Below are 18,478 nucleotides of genomic sequence, written 5' to 3' on the forward strand. Positions count from 1 at the left end.
AATGGGAAATGGGAAACATGAAAATATTGATACCACTGAAGCTTACTCGGAGCAGAGGGAAGGAGAATGGCATGATAGTGTCTCTACTACTATCAATAACTTTCTTGAGTGTAGCAGAAACAGCACAGAACTAAAACGGAGCTCATTAATGTTGCTCCTATTGCTCCAGAAACAAGTCTGAATCAACCTCAGAGAAAGGCCAAGTGGAGAAATCAGTTAGAATGAAATTATGGTATAGGATCTGAGGAGAACAGCTAAACAGCTCCTTTTCTAACATGGAGGAAAACAAGCAGAGCAATGGCCTAGAACTGATAGGGAACAGGAAACCTCAAGGGTGATATATTCTAGTTTAAACAGGCAAAGATTTGTAGTCAGAAGCCCTGAGTTCAAATCACAATTCTGTTACTCACTATCAATGTGGTTTGGAGAAGTCACTTAATTTCTCAAAGCTTTTGCTTCCTTTCCTATAAAATGAAGCAATCAGGAATTCCTAGGTTAGGAATTCTGAATGTTTTTTTAAGTTTATGGATTCCTAGAATAGTGTTTTTAAAAGCATAAAATGAAATGCACAGGATTACCACAAAGAAAATCAATTATTCTGAAAAACATCTATCAAAAAAATAGAAACAACAACAGATCATGAAGCCCAGGTTAACAAGCACTGGCCTGGATGATCTCTAAGGTCCCTCTTAGCTCCCAAAGGCTTCTGTGGCCTTTGAGTATGTCTAGCAAAAATCTCTAAGCATGATCAGGCCAAATAATAAGAACTTTCATCAGGCAACTTAGCTTCCTTCCTCTCCCTTCAGCAGTTATTTAAATGTTTAATATATATATCAATGTAAAATCAATAACAGCTCAACAAATTTATAGAACATTTTCTAGTTACTTTCATTTGATCCACCCAATAATCTTGTTAAGTAAGATAGTTGTAAGTATTAATAGCCCCATCTTACAGATGAGGAAAGGAGATAAGTTAAGATGCTTGCCTAAGACCACATGGCTAGTAAAGGGGAAGGATGAGTTTGAACCTAAGTTTTACAACTAAGCCCAGGGTTCTCTCTACCCCAGTTCAATTCAATACGAACATTTATTACCACAATACGCTAGTAGTAAAGTTATCTCTGGAGAGATAACACTCAAGTATCATTTTAAAATACGTACAGAAAAAAATTACAATTCTTAGGCATCTAATCTGACTAAACACACACACATATACAATACACCATGGCTAACAGTATGATAATCCTGAAACAAAGACAATGCAGTACTGTGGAAAAAATATTTCCTTGGAAGGAAGAGGACCTGGATTCAAAAACTGCATTTGCCCATGGGCAAATCACTTAACATCTTTGTTCCAGAGTTTTTTCATCTGTTAAACGAAAGGGATGGGTCAAAGGCCCCTGAGATTCCTTCTAGTGGTAGATCTATGAAACTACTTCTTCTTAACTGTCTATTCTTCTTTTTAAATTTTTTATAGGTTTTTATTTAAAATTCTGCGTTCCAAATTCTATTCTTTCCCTCTCCCCTTCCTGAGACGGTCAATCAGATGATCAATTGGAAAAAGGTTATACGTGTGCAACTATGTAAAACATTTCTATATTATTCATTTTGTATAAGACTCAAAAGAATAAATGAATGAAGGTGAAAAACAGCATGCTTCAATCAACATCAGTTCTTCCTCTAGAGGCAGACAGCATGCTTCATCATGAGTTCTTTCCGACTTCTTGGACCACTGCATTGGTGAGAACAGCTAAGTCATTTACGGCTTTTCATCGAACAATACTGCTATTACTGTATACAATATTCTGGTTCTGTTCACTTCTTTATGCATCAATTCACAGAAGTCTTTCCAGGTTTTTCTGAAATCATCCTGCTTGTCATTTCCTATAGCACAATTCCATTACAATCACATACCACAGTTTGTTTAGTCATTCCCCAATTGAAGGGCATCCCTTTGATTTCCAATTCTTAGCCACCACAAAAAGAGCTGAAATAAATATTTTTGTACAAATGGGTCCTTTCCCCTTTTTTTATGTCTTTGGGATATAGACCTAGCAGTAGTATTTCTGGATCAAAGGATAGGTACAATTTTAAAACCCTTTTCTTAAATCAAATTGGTTAAGTAAGGCTTTCTATCTTAATTTCAACCATTCATTCAACAATTACTTACGGAGTCTATGTGGAAGGCATCCTGAGAAATACATGAATAAGGCATTTCCTACATTTAAGAATCTAGTAAGGGACATACATCACATATACAAATAAATATAATACAACATTTCAAACATCATGTGAGGCAGCAAAGCTTAGGTAATAAATGATGAATGAATGATCAATAAATTTCACATTAGGGAACTAAACTCAATATGCTTTGCTGGACTACAAGTCCCTTAAGAAGAGAGATGTCCTTAAATTATTTTCCCCAAAACTGTAAAGGAACACCACAAGCCTCCAGATGCATTGTTGAATCTCATCAGTGTAGCTCAGGCTGCTTCAGAAACAAGCATGTGCAGAGTAAGGGCATGTGCAGAGAGTGTGATGGACCCCAACAACACTGAACTAGGAATCAAGAGACCCAGATTCCTGGTAAATGATGTTGTCACTTACTAGCTGTGTGACCTTAGACAAGTCACCTCATCTTTCTCAGTCTCAGTTTCCTTAGTGGTAAATTAAGAAACTTGGACTAGGACAAGATAACCTCCTACTTTCCTTCTGAAGCTAAAATATTTTGTGACCATTCTTATAGAAATGAGCCAACCTGATCACCCAATATGGGATCAGTCCTACACAAATCCATGAAGTTGATGAAGACTGATCTCAGATGCTACCTTGTCCATGAAGCCTTGAGGCAGTGCTGGACCAGGAATCAGAAAGCCCTGGATTTGAATCCAACCTACTACTTGCCAGCTGTGTGATGCCTATTTCCTCATCTGCAAAGGAAAAACAGTAACAGCTCCCTTATAAGGCAGCTGTGACGTTCCAATGAGATAATCCATGTGAAGTGCTTTGTAGAACCAAAAGCACTGTCAGCTATCAGTATTCCACAACTCCTCAGAAAAAAGAAGCGGCTTTTTGGCTCATCTTTCACACAACATTCTGTCTGGACCTCTTCTTTGCACTTAACCCTACCCGCTCTACCCAATATCTTAATTATATATGTACTCGTTCTTCTCCTCAATTAGATTAAAACTCGGAGAGAACACAGCATGAGATCCACCTTCGTGTTCTCAGCACTTAGCACGGTGTCTCACAGACCTTACCTGGCAGTGGCCTACCACCCAATAAAATGTTTGGTGAACCAAGTCTGTCCAGTAGGGCTGTGCCCACAATCTACCATTTCTGACTGCCCCTTCCTTTCAGCACTCTGCAACCCAATTTCCAACCAGGCTTCCAATGTTCTCATGTTGCCCTTGTTTTTCTTATCAAAGAAGTCAAGTAACAAATTAATTCACATTGAGGTAATAAAGACTTACTATATTTCTCTTTCCAGGAATATTTGCATTTTAAAAGAAGGATGAAATGCCAATAGTCTGGAGAACAAATCGCCGATGCGGAATTTTACCTTTATACTAGGTATGGCAGGGGAGAAAGGATTAAGGCATGTTTTCTACTTGGTTAGAGTTTTAAGTAATCAGTAAGGTCCTACATTCACAAATTTTGAGAAAAGTAAGGGAGCTTACAGTCCTTCATGTTCTAACAGCATGTTCCATGTGAACTCCAAGCACTGGTGATTCTTTTAAGTAGCAGCTTTCTCTGTGCTTTGCAAAACATAATACATTTTCATATTCACCTAAACCTAAATAGAGAAAACCCCAAGGGAAGTGTCATAGATCTGCTATGGTCCTGACTAGTCTGGCAGAGAAGCCCTGTAATTTGCAAAACTACCTTAGGGCTTGGGCTATGGAATAAAGTACTAGAGATAGCGATTTGAAATGATTCCCTAAAAAGGGTATAGGTTTATATAAGCTGAAAGTGGGTTTATTCTCTACTTAATGGCTAGTGGCTGCTCTACTTAGCAGGACTACTTAGTGGCCTGTCATGGGCCTTTGTGAGAACATAGAAGGTCAGAAAGCAGTTTAAAAAGTTCTTATGATTTTTGTCATAGAATAGTAAAAAAGGAGCTATAAAGTCTTCTGAAGACTCATTTTAAGGGGCCCCAGGCTAGGAACTTAAATTCTAAGGCTTGTTTTAGCTAAAGACAAAATCTTGTCTTAGCACAAAGAAGGACAGGTTGAGGGGCTTACAGAACGCAAGTCCTAGGCTGGAAAACCAACCACTTAACTTGAGCATTACCACTGGACAGCAGTGTATGTGGTAGAAAGAATACCTGGCTGGGATTTTGGAGACCTGGCTTCTAGTCCTGGTGCTGCCAGAGACCAGGTGTTTGACTAGGTAATTCAAACTCTTTGGACTTCAGTTTCCTTTTCTGTAAAGTGAGGGTGTTGGGCTATACTGGATCATCTTTTAAGATCTCCTTCATCTTGAAAATTCAAAATTTCATGGTTCCTTTTGGCTAATATACAACCCTCTTGCAACAGACCACTTCCTTCTGCAAAAAGAGAGACAGCGAAAGAGAGGAAGAGAAAAAGAGAGAAAGAAGGAAAAAAAATTAAATTAGTATAAAAAATTGTGAAGAATGCAGGTGTCTCAGATTTTTTTGGTTTTTTGGTCCTCAGTATAGAAAACTCTTGGTGAGAAAATGCCCTCTGCCAATGCAGATCAGTACCTTCTCTGCAATTTATAGTGTTAGAAAAAGTCTAGGGTCACTAAGAAGCTAAGTGAGCTATCCAGGGTCGCCAAGTCAATGTGTGTCAGAGGTAGGACTTGAAACTAGACTGGCAAATCTTTGAGCATCTTCTAGCAAGGACACCAGACTGCCTCCCTAATACATTGGAAGACCTGCCTCCTCAATTTTTCAGTCCTCCAAAAAGACATGCAATGAAATTCTAAAAATTCGTCTTTGCTGGGAAGCAAGTTACTTATCATTTTGGTTCAGCAATCCTCCTCTTCCCCTCCTCCCATCACATACATACTTGGTTCTTGCCAATTCTATTTCTGTCATCAGTAGTGTCACCTAACAAGGAAACCTTTCATTAAGAGAGGCTAGAAGATTTCTACTTCTCCAGCACTTTCTTTCTAAGAACATGTTCTGTGACCCCAAAAAGTACTTACCTTACTTGGTTCTATCTTCCAAACCCAACCCTGCTACTCTATACTTAATCTTCATTCAGTATCTTTATTTTTTTGTGTTACTTTTGCAAATCTGTCCAAATGATTGCTTAGATTGTAAAACAGGGCTGAACGTAAATTAACTTGTTGAGTCCCTAGGAACACAACAGGAAGTACTTAATAAGTGATATGAAAAACTGAGTAACCATCATGATATCTGTAAAACTGTCCTTTATTTTTCCAGTGTTTAGTAACAGCACTTTAAGCAGGATATGGAGTCCATAGGTAAATGAGGTCATGGATAGGAGTCTCAAAGTCAGGAAGAGCTGTGTTCAAATCTCATGTATGACACATCCTGGTTATGTGACTTAGGTCAAGTCACTTGATGATTCAGTGTCCCAAGCAACTCTCAGAATAAAAGTTGCGAAATAAGCATTGATCTATATTAGTAGAGAGAGTTCCTTATACCAGTGAAATCCCTGGTCTGGGAAAAAATGAGCTCAAAGTTATTTTTCAAGCCAGTTGTCTTCAGAATAGTAATATATTCACTCCTCATGGGCCTTACTTAATTTTAAAGAAAACAAATACTCTATATAAACTATGCTGTACTACTCTTAAGTATAATGCTTGAGTAAGTTCCACAGTGAAAAAGGCAAGAGAAAAGTCAAAGGTGTAATGGATTATGACTGTGTGTTAAGAAATGATGCTATGAAGAAGTATGAGAACGCATAAAAAGACTTTTTTGGATATGCTGGTTACTTGTGATGAACTGGTTTTTGTCCCCAATCTTTGTTATCCTTTGTTATAAAAGAAGGGTCTCTAGGATGGGGAAGGAAGGATACATTGGAAACTGTAGGCTAAACAAAAGGTAGAAATAAAAATGTATTTTAAAAAGCCAATGATGGTGTCCCAGCTGAGCAACTGTGTAACCTGCAGGCAGCCAATCCCAGCACCTATACCTGATATGCCTGTTATCTTCTCCTTGGTTTCTAACTTCCTGGTTTAGCTGAGTAACAATGGCAGGCTTCCAGTAGTGTCAGTGACAAGACTGAGTCCCATCTGCTGCCACATGTGGGAACAATTTTAACCTGTAAGTTCTCACCTTTACAAAGAATCTATCTTATGTGTGAGATACACATATCAAATCAAGGACTCCTTTAGGGGCACTATCGGGAAGGAAGATGTTCAGACTACTGAAAAAAGACAAGGTTGAAATAATATAAGAGTTCCTGCCCAAGTGACATGGTGCAGGCTAAAGTGACTTCTCATAGATGACGCACAGTGCAATTATCTGGTGACAGCTGCAGAAAATCAGCTGAGAGTAGGGGTGGCCCACAGTGAATCAGCAGATGCCTAGATGGTACCCATGAGCAGGTGTGAGATGCAGGACTCTAGGACACACAATAAAGAATTCCACAAGATGACACAAGTACAGCCTGAGTTCCTATAGACATAGCAGCTACATACTTTCCCCATGCTGGGGGCCTTTGCTTCCTACTGTCCACATGCCATCAAAACAAAAAGACCTTGGGCTTATCAGAAACCACATTTGGAGATAACTGCCAGAAGCTTCCACTATATAAGGAAGATTATTTCTATGAGAAATTCACCACAAATTCCACAAATGAACTTTATTTACCCTTTGAGATGCCAGCAAAAAAAAAATTGTCTGATGTTAGAAATAGCCAAAACAGTGGTTTCCAGTTTCTTTCCTACTCCTCTAATAGTCCTGTAAATGTGGCTTCTTTGTTTTCCTTCAGACAAATAAAACATTTTACTAAAAGGCAAAGAAAAAAGCTAGTGGTGGATACTCAGACTGATGCTCTACCAGTGCTACAGGCAGCCTTGACTTCTTGCTTTCTTTCCTTCTCTGGTCTTGTATTTTTATTCTCATTTCTCCCTTTCGTAGCCACTGGCTAAGAAAGTGAGAACGTGGCTAAAGCGGTACAGTACAAAAAGCTAAGGACCCAAGTGCAAATTCAGTCTTAGATACTTACCACCTGGGTGACTTTGGGCAAGGCATTTTGGGCAAGGCATTTAAAGTCTCTATGCCTGTTTCCTCATCTGTAAAATAAAATGAATGAACTAGGCAATCCTCTGATTTCTAAGTCTACAATCCTATGATTAGAAGGAAAAGTTACACCATATTTTAAAAGTGATTGAAAGCACATAAGTAACTACTGAGGCCTAACTCATCTTTATATGAAAGATACACAGACATTAAAAATATCCTTGAGACAGAAATAGACGAGCTTTCTAAAGTTTTCTGTAGCAGACTACATTTTCACACTACACAACTGACCGAGGGGCACAGAGAATGAGATCCTTCGATACTATTCAATTCAATCTGCATTTATTATATGCCAAGAACTGCATTATACAAAGAGAATACAAAGACAAAAACCCTTAAGAAGTTTCTGTTTTCTTATAATGTTTGCCTTTTTAAAAACATGGCAAAATGTAGTTAGATGGCAGGTTTTCTGATACCTAAATTCAGTGTTCTCTCACTGAATGTGAGAATAAAAAGTAAACCTAATTTCTTTACCACTCTTGAAATACCTAAAGACAGCTATCATGTCACTGCTTACTCTTCTTTTCTCCTGTCCAACCATCCCTAATTCCCTCACCTGTCTTTATATAACATTTTCCAAATCCCCTTACCATCCTGGGAGCCTTCTTCTGGACATACAATGTCCCTCTTAAAATGTGACAACTACAAATGCACACTATATTATTGATGTGGCCCAAATAACACATTGGGATACCAATAGCTCTTAGGGAAATTTTAGTCTATTAAAACTTTTAGGTCTTTTCTAGAAAAATTCCTATTATGTCAGGTTTCCAGAATTATGTATCCACATACATTATTTAAACTTAATATCAGACTATACATCTATCTTTGTTGTATTTTACTTTTTGGTTGGGCCAATTTTTCTAATTTATGCATATCCTATTGAATCCTGATTCTATTAATCAACACATATTTATTAAGCATCCATCATATGACAGGCTTTGGGTGACAGAAAGACAAAGATTAAATAATATTTGCTCTCAAATAGCTTACATTCTGTTAGGGGAGACAACATCTACATATGTATATGTATATGTGTGTACATGTACGTACACACACACACACACACACACACACACACACACACACACACACACACACACACACACACCCTCTAAAAAGCCAGTTTAGAGAAGGAAGGCACTAGCCATTGTCAGGGGGATCAGAAAAGGCTTTATGAAGAAGGCAGAATTTGAGTTAAGTTATAAACAAACTAAGGGCTTCTCCAAGACAGAGGTTAGGAGGGAGAGTATAACAGGAATGAAGACAGAGCAAAGACATCAAAACTGAAAATGAAGGCTGTATGCAAAGTAGGTCAAGAAGGTTCATATGGCTAGACTGTCAAGAGTGGGAACAGGAGTGATGTACAGTGAGGCTGGAAAGGTAGGTTGGGCCCAGGTTGTAACGGGCTTTAAAAACCAAATAGTACTTTATGTTTGATCCTAGAGGCAACAGGGAGTTTATGAAGTTCATTCACTGAGGAATGAGGCAGCTAACCTCATGCATAAGGAGAATCACTGGAGTATGGATCACAGTGAGGAGGAACCGGAGAAGGAGACCAATGGGGAAGCCATTGCAATAGCTCAGGGGAGAAGTTATAAGCACCGGGATGAAAGTGGTAGCTATATAAGTAATGAGAAAGGGATGTGATAGATGATACGGAAATAGAAATAGCAAGATTTAGTGATTGATTGGATATTAAGGATAAAAAAGAGTGATGAGTCTAGGATAAAGCCAAGGCTTCAAACTGGAGATAATGAACAGTGGTGCCCCAAATTGGGAAATTTGGAAGGAGGTGGGTTTTGGGGGGAAAATGAGTTCTGTTTTGGACATGGTAAGTTTTAGATGCCTATAAGTTACCTAGTTTGAAATGCCCAGCAGACAGCTGGTCATACAGGACTGGACCTCAGTCTGGGAATGAATATATAAATCTGTGAAGCTGCACAGTGATATAATTAAACCCACAGGAGCTGAGGAGGGCCCAGGCTGAGGCCATGGGGTACACCCATCCTTAAGGGTGTTTAGACTCAAAGGACAATAAGGAGTGGTTGGACATGTAGAGTCAGGAGACAGGAACAGTATCATGAAAACCCAGAGTACATAGCTAACCTGACATCAGCTATCCCTTTTAGCTTTAGGTCATCCACAATTTTGATAAGCAAATTTTCTACACTTCTGTGCTGTCTATAACTTTATCTAGGTCATAAAAACAAACAGGATAGGGCAGGAGTGGGGAACCTGTGGCCTCAAGGCCACAAGTGGCCCTCTAGGTCCTCAAGTGTGGCCCTCTGACTGAATCCAAACCTCACATAACAAATCCCTTTAATAAAAGTATTTGTTCTATAAAATTTGGACTCAGTCAAAGGGCCACACCCAAGAACTTAGAAGATCATATGTGGCCTAGAAGCCACAGGTTCCCCACCCCGGAATAGGGTCTTATGGAACCGAATTAGAAATTTCTCTATAAATTGATAGCAATTTTCTGATCGACACTTTTTGGATATGAATACTTAACCAACTATTAATCTACCTTACTGAAAGTTGAATCACATTTCTCAATTTTGTCTACAAGGATATACTGACTTTGTCAAATGTTTTAGAAAATACCAGATCTTGACCCAGCAATACCATCATTAGGTCTGTTTCCCAAAGTGACGAGGGAAAAAGAAAAATAATCCATATGTTCTTAAATATTCATAGCTCTCCTTGTAGTGGTAAAGAACTGGAAACTAAAGGGATGCACATCAATTGCAAAATCACTAAACAAGTTGTGGTATATGCTTGTGATAGAATACTAACTACTGTGCTGTAAGAAATGATGAGCAGGCTGATTTTAGAAAAAAGACTTGCATGAAGGATGAGTGAAATGAGCAGGACCAAAAGAATGTTGTATACTGTAACAGAATAACTGTGAATGACTAAGTTGTTCTAAGTACTATAAATACTCATATCAAAAACAAAGGGCCTATGAAGGAAGACACTATCTACCTCCAGAAAAGAAGTGATAAACAGAAGTATGAGTAAGATTTTATACACACACACACACACACACACATACATACACACACACGTGTGTGTGTGTGGATGCAAATTTGTGTGTCTGTGTGTGTGTATGTATGTGAGTGAAATGGTGGCCTTCTGGGGGAGGAGGGAGAGAAAGTTTGGAACTTAAAATGTAGCCAAAAAAAGTTAAATTTAAAAAAAAAAGATACCAGATCTTGGGCATTCCCATGGTCTTTTAATTTAGCGACTTTATCAAAAAGGAAACTGACGTTGGTTTGGCATAACATTCTTACTGAGCCCATATTGGTTCCTAGCGCCCAACTCTGTTTCTAAGTTCTCATAAAACATCTGTTTAATAATTTACTCTAGAACTCTCTGGACATCTAGGTGGCACAATGATAGAATGCTGGAGTTGGGAAGACCTGAGTTTAAATCCTGTCTCAAGACACTTACTCTCTGTATGACCCTGGATAAGTCACTCCACCTCTCTCAGGCTCAGTCTCCTCATCTGTAAAATGGAGAAAATTACACCATCTATCTTAGAGGTTGTTGTAAGGATTAAGTGGGATAACATATAAAGCACATGAAAACCTTACAGTACTATGTAAATGCTAGCTGTTACTATTATTTTCTCATCAAAGTTTTATCTGTGTTTCCCAGAATCTATTCTTTTCCCCTATTTATTTCCCCATAAAAATGGCACTATCTGAACATTATTCACAGTCTCCCTATATTCTAACAAACAAAAGAGTTCACTAAAGTGGAAGAAGAGCTGTTCCAACTATCTGTAAGGATATAAAGAAATAACCATGTTATATATATTTAGTATCCTCATTTAAAGATGCTGTTGCAAATAGTATATAACCTATGTGTACAATTGTAATTTCAAAGTTTGTATGATGTTCCCAAATGTAATTTTTTTTAATCTGGGTAAATCCAGTTTAGATTCTGATCTGTTAATACCAGTCCAAGAAAGATCAGCTTATAAGGGTGGATGGAATCTTTAGAACAGAATATTTAATAAACAGTACTTCCCTCAGTGTCAGATTTCCAAAATAATTGTGTACCCTTTTTCAAGCTACAATTTTAACAGTTAATGAATTAGCTACTTTAGATTATGCTATTAAGGAAGTATCTCAGTTTCATGGTACTTTTATATTTTGAAACCAGGGTTTAGCTTTTTCTTATGTAAGACAGAGTAAATTTTGTATTAATATTTAACATTAGAAAACCTTAGCCAATATAAATTATTCTACATTCATGCAGTTCTGCAGGGTTTGTTTGATTTGGGTTGGGTTTTTTTTGAGTGTTTCTTTTGTCTGTTTGTTTTAATAAAGAAAAACTGGTCAGGCTTGCCACAGAGGAAATGGGTTGAAAGTATGGGCCAAATTACTGAATATCTTTCAAACACCTGGCTCCAGAAAATAATTACTTTAATGTATTTCTAACGAGAACTGGATTCTAACCAAGATGAAAAGGCTTAAACTCATTAAGTAAAATACCTAGAGTTTCCTTTAAGAGAATCTTAAATTCTTAATACAAGCAGAAGGGGGTCTATTAAAAAACCTTTTAAATATATTTGGACTTCAGTTCCCTTCAATAAAGGGGCCAGTAGAACATTGGAATTTGATGTTGTAGCATTTTAAAAGAGTAATAGTTTCTGTTCATTTTCAAAGAATTCAGTGACTAAAGCTACCCAACAATGAAACAAATCACTTTAAAGGTATTGAGTATCCTCTGACTGGACATATTTAAGCAGAGACTGAACCACTATTAAGAAGGATTTGAGCCTTGAATAAGAGGTCAAGTTAGATGATCTCTAATAATAACAATACCTTAAAGTTGAACAAAAACTATTGCAGAAATAAATACATGACTGAAAATGACACAGAAGAATGAATGAAAGCTAAGTATGTTGTTATATTTTCTATTCCAACTTACCACTGCCTAAACAGAAATCAGGCTAGAGAATCCACAAGTGAACTTACTCTGAAACACCCACCCATCTTTTATTATCAAAGACAGCACTCAAAGCACACAGAATCGAAGAAGTTTTGTGCTGGAAGGAAATTGAGAGGTCTTTCAATTTCCTAACTTCAAACATAATGAAAAGTGGCCCAAAAGATCAACTGAATTTTTCCAAGGTCAATGTAGTTAGCCTAAGAATTAGTGTTAAAACTCAAGTCTCTGATTTCCTAAACCAATGCTCTTTCCACACCACTGCAGCTGCTAAAAAAAAAAAAATGCTGAGCCAAAAAAGACTGGCTTCACTGAGTGTTTTGGAGAGAAGAGGCAAAGGAAGTAGACTCAGCAAGCAGAAAAGGAAGGGGAAAGGACAAAAACCGTCCAAATGTTTTCTCCCCAGGTTTTGTAGTAAAGCTCAGATGGTTTTGGTCTAACTATGAGAGAGGAAGCACATAAATTACAAATGAGTCGTGGGCCTCAACATCAGGCTTCATTTGGGCTGAGAGCCAGTTCTCAGACATCAATTCTGACCTACAAATGAAACATCTCATATTATAGTGCTATTATACTCACACACATGATTTATCAATGCATTAATCTGACAAATACAATAATGCCAACATGCTGACCTCCCTGAAAACAAAGAGATGAAGCTTCTCACAGTGCAGCAATTTCAACAGTGATTAACCCCTTACTCAGTTAAATTTTCAACCTACAAAACTAAATGCCTTCTTCTAACATTAATGATGACTCCATGGAATCCTAGTGGGCAGCAGGTAATCCACAGGCCCTGGTAGCTTTGTGAACGAATGCTGCTAAAGGAGATTCCATACAGTGCTGGCTACCGTGTTGACAAGTACAGATGCCTGAAAACTAAGCCTTCTGTCCATATTCATGGAAAGCTTCCTGTACTCAAGAGGAGGTAGTATCAACTACAAGTGAAAACTAACTCACCACTTGCACCTCAACTGGCAACATGGGAAAAATCTCTCAGGATTCTGGCTTTGAGCTCTTCAATCCTCAAAAACCATCCATTTTAATTCAACACTGGACTTGCTATCTTTTCATCCATGAGGTTCTCTTGCCCATTGGGACAAAGATAAACCTTAAATATTCTAAAACTTCAAGATGCCTAGGAACAACTTATGGTTCATATACACTTGCTTCCTTGCTCCCAAACAGCCTTAGGGATAGAGGAAAGAGACCCTGATAGGGTCTCTTCATTCTCTTTCCTCGTCTTGAAAGTATTCAACCTCCACTTCAAATCAAGCAATGAGTCTCCAGGATCTTTCCCCTATCCCCCAAACACACAGATATCCAGGGTCCCATCCTTCTAACTGCCCCCCCACACACAGAGTCCCATCCTCCTAACCACACCCCCAACCTAACACACACATACACAAAAAAACATGCAGAGGACCATCCCCCTCCACCACACACACACACAGAGTCCCAACCTCCTGAACCACATACAGCCCCTAACCTAACACACGCGCACATACATACGCCGTACCACCCTAAATCACACACACAGCCCCACACATACACACCACAAGATCACACCCTGAATCCCACCCTCCTAAATTTCACTTACACACACATCCGCATACACACGCACACACACCAGGATACCCCGCACACATACACGCATACACACACGCACGCGCACACACACACACCAGGACACCACATACGCACGCACGCACGATACCCCCCCCACCCCAGGATACCCCCGCACACATACACGCATACACACACACACACACACACACACACACACACACACACACACACACACACACACACACACACACACACACACACACACACACACACACACACACACACACACACCCGCACGCACGCACGCCAGAGCCCCGGCCGCCCTCCACCCGCCCGGCCGCCCCGCCTCAGCGCTGTGACAGCCCGGCCCGCCCGCAGCCCCGCGGCCTCCCCGCCGCAGCCCCCTCCTCACCCGCGCTCGCCCAGCCCGGGCCTCCTCGGTCCGCTCCGCCCCGAGCCGCCTTCCGCCGCCGCTCCTGCGCCCAGCCTCCCGCTCACGGCTGCGGCTGCGGCGGCCGCCGAGGCCCGGGACTGCTGGGCCCCGCACACGCGCCCTCCGCCCGGCTCGGCCCCGCCCGGCCCGGCTCCGGGTTGGCTCCGCAGCTCCCCCAGGGGCTCCGTCCGGGCCCCGCCGCCGCTTCCCGTCACGTGGGGGCCCGCCCCGGAGCGCGGCAGGACGGCGGCCTCCGCCTCTGATTGACAGGGGCCGAGAGGGGCGCCCGATCATCCGGCCGGCGCGCTCGACCCCCTCCCCGCGGCTGAGGATGAGGGTCATGGAGGGGGCTGGGGGAGGGCCTGAGCTGTCCTTCGGGTGGGAGTGGGCGTGAGGGCGCCGGTACCTGGGCGTGCTCTCTGTGCCTGGAGCTGCGAGCGCCGGAGCGCAGCCGGGCAGGTGTCCTCGGAGGCCCCGCCTCCCCCAGCTCCCTCTCTCCCCCCTCTCCCTCTCCCTCCCTCCCTCCCTCTCTCCCCCCTCTCCCTCTCCCTCCCTCCCTCCCTTCCTCCCTCCTTCCCTCCCTCTCTCTCTCCCTCTCTCTCCCTCCCTCTCCGTCTCTCTCTCTCTCTCTCTCTCTCTCTCTCTCTCTCTCTCTCTTTCCTTCTCCCTCCCTCTCCTCTTTCTCCCTCCCTCTCCTCTCTCTCTCTCCCTCTCCCTCTCTGTTTCTCCCTTCCCCCCCTCCCTCTCTCCCTCTCTCTCCCTGTCTCTCTCTGTCTCTCTCTCCCCCCTGTCTCCCCACTTCCCTTTTATTCTTCCTTTATCTGTCCTTCCTATCCTCTTTGCTCTCTCTTCTCCTTCCTCCCCCTTGCTTCCCACTCCCATCCACTTTAACCCAGGGCAAAAAGGAGTGTGGGGGAAATGAAGTGAGGGAAGGTTCCTAATACTTGGAAGGACCTTCAAGGTTCTGTGGAAAGTTGAGTTCTAGGAAGGTACACCTTAACCCCAAATCTTTTTCTTCCCAGTGGCTCAAGATGCCGTGAGAGATTTATTCCCCTGGGTCAAGCATTGCCCTTTCTGGTTAGTCTTCTAGACATAAGACGTAAAGCTGCTCTTGACTGCAAGTCATTTCTTTGGCCCTCTCCCTAGTCATCCCCATCTCTACCTCCCCACAAATGCTGAGTTTCTCTGTAGGGGAGGGAAGGCAAATTCATTGCTTTCTGGAGAGTTTAACTCAGAGTAACAAAGATAGATGCCTGAAAGAAATTCAGTATGGTCAGAAGAGTGTACTCTTAATTTTTAGAAATTTTGCCATATTTCTTTCATTACCTTCATTTCCAAATATATGAGCCCCCCACCTCTATCCAGGAAGCCATCCCTTATAACAATAAAAAAGAGGGAAAACTTAGTTTAATAAGACCTTCATTTCCAAATATTCTTTCCCCACCATCACCCAAGGAGCCATCCCTTATAACAATAAAAAAGCCAGAGGGAAAAACAGTTTGGTAAAACTAACCAACACTTTAGTGGAATCTGACAGTATATGTAGCGTTCCATACCCTTAGTGTCCCATTTCTCTTTCCAAGCCAACCTTGGTCATCATAATCAGGAGAGATACTCCTGGCAAAAGCAACGTCCACTCTAGGAGGCAAAACACTTCTCTGTTGGTAAATGACTTTATCTGTCCTCTAACTCTTATCAGTAAAGCCTAAGGGCCAAGTGAGCCTACTTTGTTCCATCTTCCCCTGCCTACCAACTAATCAATAAATGCCATGCCCTTCTCATACTCCTAAAACCCCACATTCCTTGAGGAATTCTTCCCTAAATGGAAGCAAAATGACATTTCACACATATACCCACCCCCAAAGTGAGGCAGAGCTGTGCAAAATCATCAACCTCCCTCTCCCCCCAGAAGTCATTGGAGTCCAGTGGTAAGATATAGGTCCATGACTACGGATGTAGTAGGGGACTAATTTAGAACAGCTGTATAGCTATCCTGCCTGTATAGGTACATACAAATGCTTTCATGATGTATTTTCATTTATCTGCTATTAGAAGGCAGAAGCAGTGCCAGTGTTACTGCTTTATATAGTCTACAATGCTGTTCCTGCAATGCTCAGGTCTTCTTTATCTGAAAAAACAAAACAAACAACTCTAACACTGACTCTGCCACTTCCTTAAGTTATTATCATATATGTCCCTATCCATTCACTGCTAAATTTCCAAAGAGAGTAGTCTATACTTGGCTGTCTCCACTTTTTTTTTTTTTTGCCACCCACTCATTTCTCAGTCCCTAGAAACCTGGCTTCCTTTTCTATCTCCTTCACTGAAACTGACAACATATGTCAACCAAATTTATAAATCAGTCCATTTATTAATATATATAGGGTTAGAAATGAGTCCTGAATAAAACATCCAGACATCCATTAGGAGATGGGCTCCACTAGACTTGTTTGGGATTTTTCAGAGCAAGAAAGAGATGTAAACTAAGAGACTGATGATTAAACAAATTTCAGGCTATTAAATAAATGCTACCATATAAACTAATTTAATAATTAGTTGTCAGGTCTACATGCTGTTTCAAAACCCACCTTTGATATTGAATAGCTAACTGCTGAACAATAATCAATTCAATAAGCATTTTATTAATCAACAAGCAATTACTAAGTTCCTACTATGTGCCAGGTTTGGTTAGGGAACCAAAGATAACATTAAAAAGTCCTTGTGGCCAAGTTGTTTCTATGGACAGATAAGTAAATATACACACACTTAGGTAAATAAAAAAACCTATGCAAAATACATGCAAAGTAGTTTCTAAGGGGGGCACTAACTACCACAATTCAATTAAAAAATTCAATTTTATTTTATTTTCAGTTCCAAATTCTTTTCCTTTCTCCTTCTCTTTTACATATTGATTAGGTAAGAAAAGCAAAATCCATTATAAATGTACATAGTCATACAAAACATATTCTCACGTTAGTCATGTCCAAAAAAATTTCTTTTTTGAAAGAAAAGAAAATATGCTTCCATTTGTACTTTGAACCTATCAGTTCTCTATCTGGTGGTGGACAGCATGTTTCATCATGTGTGTTTTGGAACTGTGGTTAGTCATTGTGTTAATCAGAATTCCTAAATATTTCAAAGTTCTTTTTACAATACTGTTATTATATAAATTATTCTCCTAGTTCTGCCCACTTCACTTTGCATCAGTTCATATGTGTCTTCCCAGGTTTTTCTAAAACCTTCCTCTTCATTATCTCTTACAGCACACTAGTATTCCATCATATTCATATATCATAATTTGTTCAGCCAGTTCCTGGCTGAACACCTGATGAACACCTACTCAGTTTCCAATTCTGCGCCTCCACAAAAAGAGTTGCTATAAGTATTTTTGTCCTTTAGGGATCCTTCTCCTCTGTGGGATCTCTTTGGGATATAAATACTGCTAGATCAAAGGGTATAAGCAATTTAATAGCATTTTAGGCATAGGTTCAAATTGCTTTCCAGAATTTTTGAATTAGTTTACAACTCTACCAACAGTGTATTAGTGTACCTAGTATACATCCTCTTTAGCATCTTTTGTTATACTTTTTTGTCAACCTAGCCAATCTGATAGGCATGAGGTGGTACCTCAGAGTTGTTTTCATTTGCATTTCTCTAATTATTAGTGAGAAAATTTTTTCATGTGACATTCCTTTGAATATATTCCTTTCACATATTCCTTTGAAAATTGCCTATTTATATACCTAAAGGGGCCAAGGTCTCCCACTGCATCCTAGGCCATGTCCAGTCATCCTGATGAATATCATCTGGTCACTAGATCCAGATGGCTCAGGAGGAAAAAGCGAGACTGGTGACCTTGCACACCCTCCCTCACTCAAAACAAAGTCAAGTGCAAGTCATGTCATCATTTCTCTGGTGGCATGGTCTTCTTCGGCAACAAAGGATGAACACAACAACAATTTGTATCCCTTGACCATTTGTCAACTGGGGAGTGCCTCTTAGTCTTATAAACATAATTAATTTCCCTATGTATCTCAGAAATGAGACTTTTATCAGACACTTCCTACAAAGAATCCCCTGGTCCAGTTTTCTGCTTTTCTTCTAATTTTAGTTGCATTGGTTTTGCTTTTACAAAAACTTTTTAATTTTATGTAATCAAAATCATCCCTTTTACTTCCTGTGAATCTCTTTATCTCTTGTTTGAGCATGACCTCTTCTCTTATCCATAGATTTGACAAATAATTCCCATTTTCTATTAATTTGCTTTTGATGTT

General features: G+C 40.2%; 1 protein-coding gene and 1 pseudogene across 7 annotated transcripts in view; one reads left to right on the forward strand and one right to left on the reverse strand.

The window, feature by feature from the left end:
* TGFBRAP1 (transforming growth factor beta receptor associated protein 1) overlaps positions 1 to 14,323 on the reverse strand; it is a 70,128-nt gene extending 55,805 nt beyond the window's left edge. For 2 of the 7 annotated variants that reach the window (XM_072621752.1, XM_072621749.1), the window contains exons 1-2: positions 7,167 to 7,232; positions 4,328 to 4,549 (exon numbers count right to left, since the gene is read on the reverse strand). The gene's annotated coding sequence lies outside the window, so the exon portion shown is untranslated. Of the gene's footprint in view, positions 1 to 3,473; positions 4,550 to 7,166; positions 7,233 to 10,696; positions 10,730 to 14,183 lie in introns of those variants that run through there. The other 5 variants (XM_072621748.1, XM_072621755.1, XM_072621750.1 and 2 more) reach the window with 4 other exon arrangements.
* Positions 3,549 to 6,619, forward strand: LOC140512241 (exosome complex component CSL4 pseudogene; annotated as a pseudogene).
* Positions 14,324 to 18,478: the final 4,155 nt, after the last annotated feature.

This window comes from Notamacropus eugenii, chromosome 6, assembly GCF_028372415.1.
Source record: "Notamacropus eugenii isolate mMacEug1 chromosome 6, mMacEug1.pri_v2, whole genome shotgun sequence".
Lineage (NCBI taxonomy): Eukaryota > Metazoa > Chordata > Mammalia > Diprotodontia > Macropodidae > Notamacropus > Notamacropus eugenii.